The sequence below is a fragment of the Propithecus coquereli genome, unplaced genomic scaffold (genome assembly GCF_000956105.1).
Source record: "Propithecus coquereli isolate 6110/MARCELLA unplaced genomic scaffold, Pcoq_1.0 Scaffold213, whole genome shotgun sequence".
NCBI lineage: Eukaryota > Metazoa > Chordata > Mammalia > Primates > Indriidae > Propithecus > Propithecus coquereli.
In genome coordinates this window covers 3,894,621-3,901,177 of record NW_012146412.1, presented here as the reverse complement: position 1 = coordinate 3,901,177, position 6,557 = coordinate 3,894,621, and the positions used below count along the sequence as shown (strand labels likewise).

Below are 6,557 nucleotides of genomic sequence, written 5' to 3'. Positions count from 1 at the left end.
GGGGACTTTATAACCTTTTATTCATGGGAAATTGAATTAAAATGTACATTTCTCCTGTTTCCTGAAAAATTTAATTTGCACCTTAATTTATTACTGCTGTGCCCAAGATTTTCAAATCAAATATTAAAAATGAACTTGTCATCTCCAGCAGCTTTGTGCTTGGAGCTACACATTTCATAACTTCTCTTCCATGGTAAGATACACTTATAACTGAATGTGTAGCATCCTAAATTGTTAATAGGTAAATTTTATAATAAGTTTTAAATTAGACTCTCTTTCTCCACAGTCACTCACTAATCCATCTTATTTCCTTCATGTGTTTTTATCTATATGACCCATTCATGATCTTGGCATCCAACAGAAGCCATTGTGTTGTTTGTGTAATCCCCAAAGTCCAGTAAGCTGATATCTTGTAAACTAGCTTTTCTTTTTATGTTTCTGAACTATTTTAGATCTGCTTAACCAACAACACAAAAAATCGGAATTCATTAGCTTATTAATGCAGATATCATGATTTAATTTACTCTTTAGCAAAATTTTCAAGATCGAAATTCAAGATTTTGTAAAAATGTACATACAAACAATTGATTATAATATAGGGATATCCTCTGTATAAGTCAGACTTATTTTCACGTGCAAGTGGGGAAAATGACCTCACACTAAATTTCCTGCAAGTCATGGGCTATAGCGGATTCCAGGCATGGCCAGATACTGCCGCTTCAGATTCTCACCATCTCTTCTGTTCAAGCGGCTCACCAAGCGGCTATCGGAAGTCCTACAGTCGCATTTTTCACACTTAATAACCTCGGTGGAAGGATAGGCTTTCAAAATAGTCCTTGAAGAAATGTCCATATAAAAGTAAATTAGTTTGGCTTACATTGAGTGATCATCACTGTGAGTCTTGTTTGGCTGATCTTTGAGCACAAAAATATCCCTGTGCCTCCATAGAACCACATGAAATAGTTTCTCCCCAGAAAAGAGGTGTTTGGGCACCAGAAGAAGGAGGGAGAAGAAATGCTACACAGGCAAAAATAATTGTATTATAATTCTTCATTTCAGTTTCCCCTTATATCCGACCTTAGCTTGTACTCTCCTGGATTCTAGAACTCATCATGTTGCATCGTGATTATTTTTATATTTCTTGCCCTTATCAAATCCAGAACATGCTAGAGACAAAATGCATACATTATTACTTTTAAAAATTGTTGTCACTATTTTTTCAAGGTCTAATCCACTATGTGGCACTTAGTAGCTCTTAGTAGCTCTTCAATAGATGAATAACAATTCTACTAATTAATTACATGCACTGTTAGTCTATTCTCCATATCTCTTTTTGGCATTCTTTTATCTTTCTATCCAGCTCTCTTAAATTCTTTCTTATTATATTTCCTTTTAATTTGTCTTTTTATTTCATCAAGTTCTCAAATCATTTTCCTAGGAAGCCAAATGAGAAAATGTAGGTAAGCTTAATAATGTTTTATCTAGAACAGAGACTGCCCCATTTGGAAGGGGGTGACCTCTTAGATGTACTTTTTTAAAAAGCAAAACTATAACAAATTTAATTGTTTCATTCATGAAGCCAGCTAAATATACCTAAAATCTCAAGCCTTGTTCCCTCATATACATGAGAACACTTTGTTTTTTTTGTTGGTCTTACCCCTAATTTCCAGTAACTTTCAAATGATTAATTGCCATTCTCATTTAAAATGGAACTAATTTGAATTGTTCAGTGTTATTATGCATCTTTGTTCTTGACTTTTTGCATACTATTTAATTTTATTGGATGTTTATGAATCACATATATCATTATATGGCTTGTTACAGGTCCAAAGCTAGTCTTATTCTAATTAAACTTAATGAAATTTACTATATTTTGGTCAGTGACACTGTAGGTCTTATCCCAAATTTTTATGGCTCTAGACTTTTCTTGGGGCTATTGTAAGGCTGAGGTTAAACTGCATTAGGTGCCAGATAATCAGACATATACCAGATCACCGCAAACAAAGAAAAGTTAGTACAGCCTCCTCTGCAGCTATTATTCTATACCAAACTCTCTTTGTGACTAGACAGTTCTTCCCTCATTCTGATATCATGCCATGGTTAACTGGGTTTTTTCAGTTACTTCTCTCTAGAATGTCCTCCTGGCAATTTTTTCCCAAGTTATTTCTACTCATCCTCTTTCTTGGTGGTGGTGGTTATGGTGGGTTACATTCCCCTTCCTCAGAAAAGCTTTCTCTAAATTCTAAAAAATAATTGAGTCACCTTATTGTATACTGTGACATCACCTTATGATTTATTTACCTTTTTATCACCAATCACAATCGGACATTTTAAAATTTTGTGTTCCTTACTATATTGTAAATTCCATGAAAGCTAAGACAGCCTTGTTTTATTCACTATTGAATACTCAGCCCCAACATAGGACAGAGTAGGCTTTTAACAGGTATTTTTTGACTGAGTGACTGAGGAGAACTCAAAGCTAACCCAGTTTCCCACTATGGAAGTAACCTTGGCAAGCTTGGATTCTGAAGGCTAACAGGATTTAGGCTGTTTCTCATCCTCAGTTTTGCATGAAACCTAAACAAGCTTAAAGAGAGAGACCTTGTTTCTCTTATTCATTGCTGTAACTCCAAGGACCTAGAACGTTGCTTGGCACATAATATGTGCTCAGTAAATACTTTTTCAAGTAAGTCAGGGAACTTTAAATACATATCAAGTGATAAAATGTCTTAGCATTAGAGAACAAGCTGCTGAGTCAGTGGTGCCCTCTGATGACCAAAAATCATCATTGTAGTGCTTCTCATAACTCAGACAACTGGACTTTGAGCTTTGCTTTTGTATCTAGCACTTCAGAGAGGGCTGTCTCAAAGAGATATCCTTAAGAAACCCTAGTGCAATCTTAGCAGTGTAAGAATAAATATCTTCTATATGTGTTTGATATCACATATCACATATATGTAATGTCTTGGGTACAAAGATGAATAATACGTCCCAAAATATAAATGCAATATAGAGAAATATGCATTAATATAGACACCTACATACAATGGGGGAAGGAATGAAGGTAAAGTATTTCTACATGATAAATGGATTGGGAAGGATGGCCAAGAGAGATTTCGTAGAGGAGATAAACTAATGTTTCTTATAGGTTTTAGAGGACTAGGAGATATTTTCCATCTAGACCAGAAACTAGGAGGGTATTCTGATGCAGATGAAAGAGGTTGAACAAGAGTGATCAGAGTAATCTGTTATTATTTTCAAATAACATTATTCCACTTTGTGGGTAGCACAAGTATTTTATAATAATAAAATATTCCTAATTCTGCCCTCCCACCCCTTGTATCATTGCTGTCATTCATTCCACTAATGCATAAGCTATAATCATCAAATACATTGTTACTATTATTATTTTGAACAAACTGTTATCTGTTAGACCCATTAAGAATAATAAAAATACAAGTTTTTGTCTTACCTTCATTTATTCCTTCTTTAATGCTCCTCCTTTTTTAATGTAGATCTGAGTTTCTGACCTATATCATTTTCCTTTTCTCTGAAGAATTTCTTTTAGCATTTCTTGTAAGGCAGGTCTACTGGCAACAAATTCCCTTAATTTTGTTTGTCTGAGAACGTCTTTATTTCTCCTTCACTTTCAAAGGGCTAATTTTGCAGGCTATTGAATTCTAGGTTGGAGGATTTTTTTCTCTTGACACTTTAAATACTCCACTCTCTTCTTGCTTGCGTGAATTTTGATGAGACATCACATGTAATTCTTACCTTGCTTCTGTATAGGTAAACTGTTTTATTCCCTGATTTCTTTTAAGATTTTTTTTAACTTCTATCTTCAATCTAGATGAAATATTTTTAGGCATTAATAGTGCTTGGTGTTCTCTGAGCTTCCTATATCTGCGGATTGGTGTCTGACATTAATTTGGGGAAATTCTTAGTCATGAATGCTTCAAATATTTCTTCTGTTCCTTTCTCTCTTTTCTTCTCCTTCTAGTACCCCATCACACATGTTACAGCTTTTGTAATTGTCTCATAGTTCTTAGATATTCTGTCCCATTTTTAATCTTTTCTTCTTTGCATTTTTGTTTTATAAGTTTTTATTGACGTAACTTCAAGTTCAGAGGTTTTTTTCTCAGCCATGTCCAGTCTACTAATAAACCCATCAAAGAATTCTTTGTTTCTGTTAAAATCTTCTTGATCTTTAGCATCTCGTCTTGGTTCTTTCTTAGAATTTCCACCTCTCTGCTTACATTACCCACCTGTTCTTACATGATCTTAGCATATTAATCACCACCATTTTAAGTTCCCTTTCTGATGGTTTCAACATTCTCTCCATATATGAGTGTGGTTCGGATGCTTTCTCTGTTTACAGTGTTTTTTTGCCTTTCAGCCTGCCTTGTAATTTCTTTTTGAAAACTGGATATGCTGTAGTTTGTAAAAGGAGCTCTGGTTAACAGGACTTTAGTGCTGTATTGGTAAGGAGTCGGGTGAGGGTGAGCATTCTATAGTACTGTGATTAGGTCTTAGTCTTGTAGTGAGCTGTGTCCCTGGGCTCTGAACTTCACAAGTGATTCTCAGTTTTGTCCTCTCTTCAGGTGGAGCAGGACAGCTGAAAGGGAGTAGAGTTAAGTATTTCCTGTTCCCCGTGTGGAAGGCTAGAGAGGACCGGTGTTCGGTATTTCCTTTCCCCCAGGTCTGTTAGGCTCTTATAAAACCCCACCAGATCAGCCTCTGGTAAAATAGTTTCACTTGAGGCTAAACTTTGTAAAGAACAGAATTCCTCCCAACCCCTGCTGGAAGCTGGAGGAGATTTTTCTCTGATGTTCACTATGAGGACCTGATTGATCTCCTGGAGGTAAAGACATAAAAGTGTGGGGGGTTCCCTAAGCCTGGGCTTCCCCCTGGAGTATTTAACTCCAAGACTTTCCCATTCTAAGCTTTCAGCACTTTTTCAATTGCAGTTCAGCTTTTCCTACCCTGGTACTGGCTCCCACTCAGGTTTCTGCTCCGGTTCCCTAGGGTTCTCCGTATTTGCCTTTCTGTCTCTCTGATTTGGAAGGTAGCAGTTTGCCCAGTGACCTCACTTCTCTTACGGATCTAAGAAGAGTTGGTGATTTTTCAGTGTGTTAGCTTTTTACTTGTTGTTAGGATGGAGTGGTGACTTCTAAGATCCTTACATCCCATACTGGAAACTAGAAGTCGTAATCCATTGTTAGTCAGTGAAACATACAACATCTTAGTTCACCAGCAGCTAAAATCCAGGAAACAGCACAACCCACCACAGCTAGTCATTTGTTAATTAACCAAACCTCTGGTGTTGATAAAAGCCGAAAATAGCTGAAGCTTGTCAGATGATGTCTTCTTTGGAGTGTGCACTTCTGATTTGAGTTTCAAATGAAAACTGAGCATATTTAACATAATGGCCCTGGAATAGTAGGAAGATATATCTTTCAGTACAGCCCAGTGTGGGTTGTAAATGACAGGGAAACACCACAGGCAAACTCTGCAGATGACAGTACCAGCATGGTAGCAGAAAGGAGTGACATTTATTTACTCACCGTTGGATAAGTATTTTACTACCTTTTTTGTGTAGAAGACTGAATTTATTCTAGAATCATAACCATATATATTAATTTTAAACTATATTGATGCCAAATAAACATCCTGCTCAAGCTGTTCTCGTGTTGGCCATCGGAATGTCTTTCACCTGGCATCTGTATTATGGACAATTTATCAATTCACCAATTATTACAAATTTATTCAATCAATTATAATATAAATCATTTGAATCATCCTATGAAACCATATATATTAATTTTATACTATATTGATGCTAGTTTACCTTCCTGCTCAAGCTGTTCTCGTGTTGGCCATCGGAATGTCTTTCACCTGGCTCCTGTACCATTTTGAAATATCCACAGCATTGATGTTTGATTTTGTCTATTTGTTTGCTTCTTTGATTGGTTGTTTCTGTTGTTGATTAGCATTTTCACACTTCTTGGCACTATAAGGTGCTCCAGGTTAATTTTTGTGTTGATTTATTGCCCATGTCTAATATTAACCATTTCTTCAAGGAATCTTAGTTCTCTTTCTAGTAAAGTATTAAAAAATATATCTGAGCTGTGGGTATACTCTTAGGCCTCTGATGTGTCTTTGTTTTGTCATTTGACATCACAAATACAAGTGTGTATATTAACTTATACACACATATATTTCTACATTTGCCGACATAAATATATGTAAAGTTGAGCATGAATTCCTGATATTATCTATAGCACCACATGAATCTAATCTAGTAAACATGAATCTGTCTACCTATATCTCTTGCATAAAAACTCCTACTCTAACAGTGAGAAAGTTGTCCATATTTACCTAATTATTGAGTCCTAAAATACATGCACAGTTTTTTTTCAGAATTGGTAATCCATACTCCATGGGAAAGAACTTTCCCAACTAATGTAAAGTAGTTATGTACAAATCCTTTGTCCTTTAGACTCAGATCCTCCTCTTATTTTCTAAGTTTCTTAGTTCAGCCCCTTTCACCACACTCC

General features: G+C 35.8%; 1 pseudogene; it reads right to left on the bottom strand.

The window, feature by feature from the left end:
- Positions 1–675: 675 nt before the first annotated feature.
- Positions 676–6,557, bottom strand: part of LOC105810486 — a 15,507-nt pseudogene continuing 9,625 nt past the window's right edge.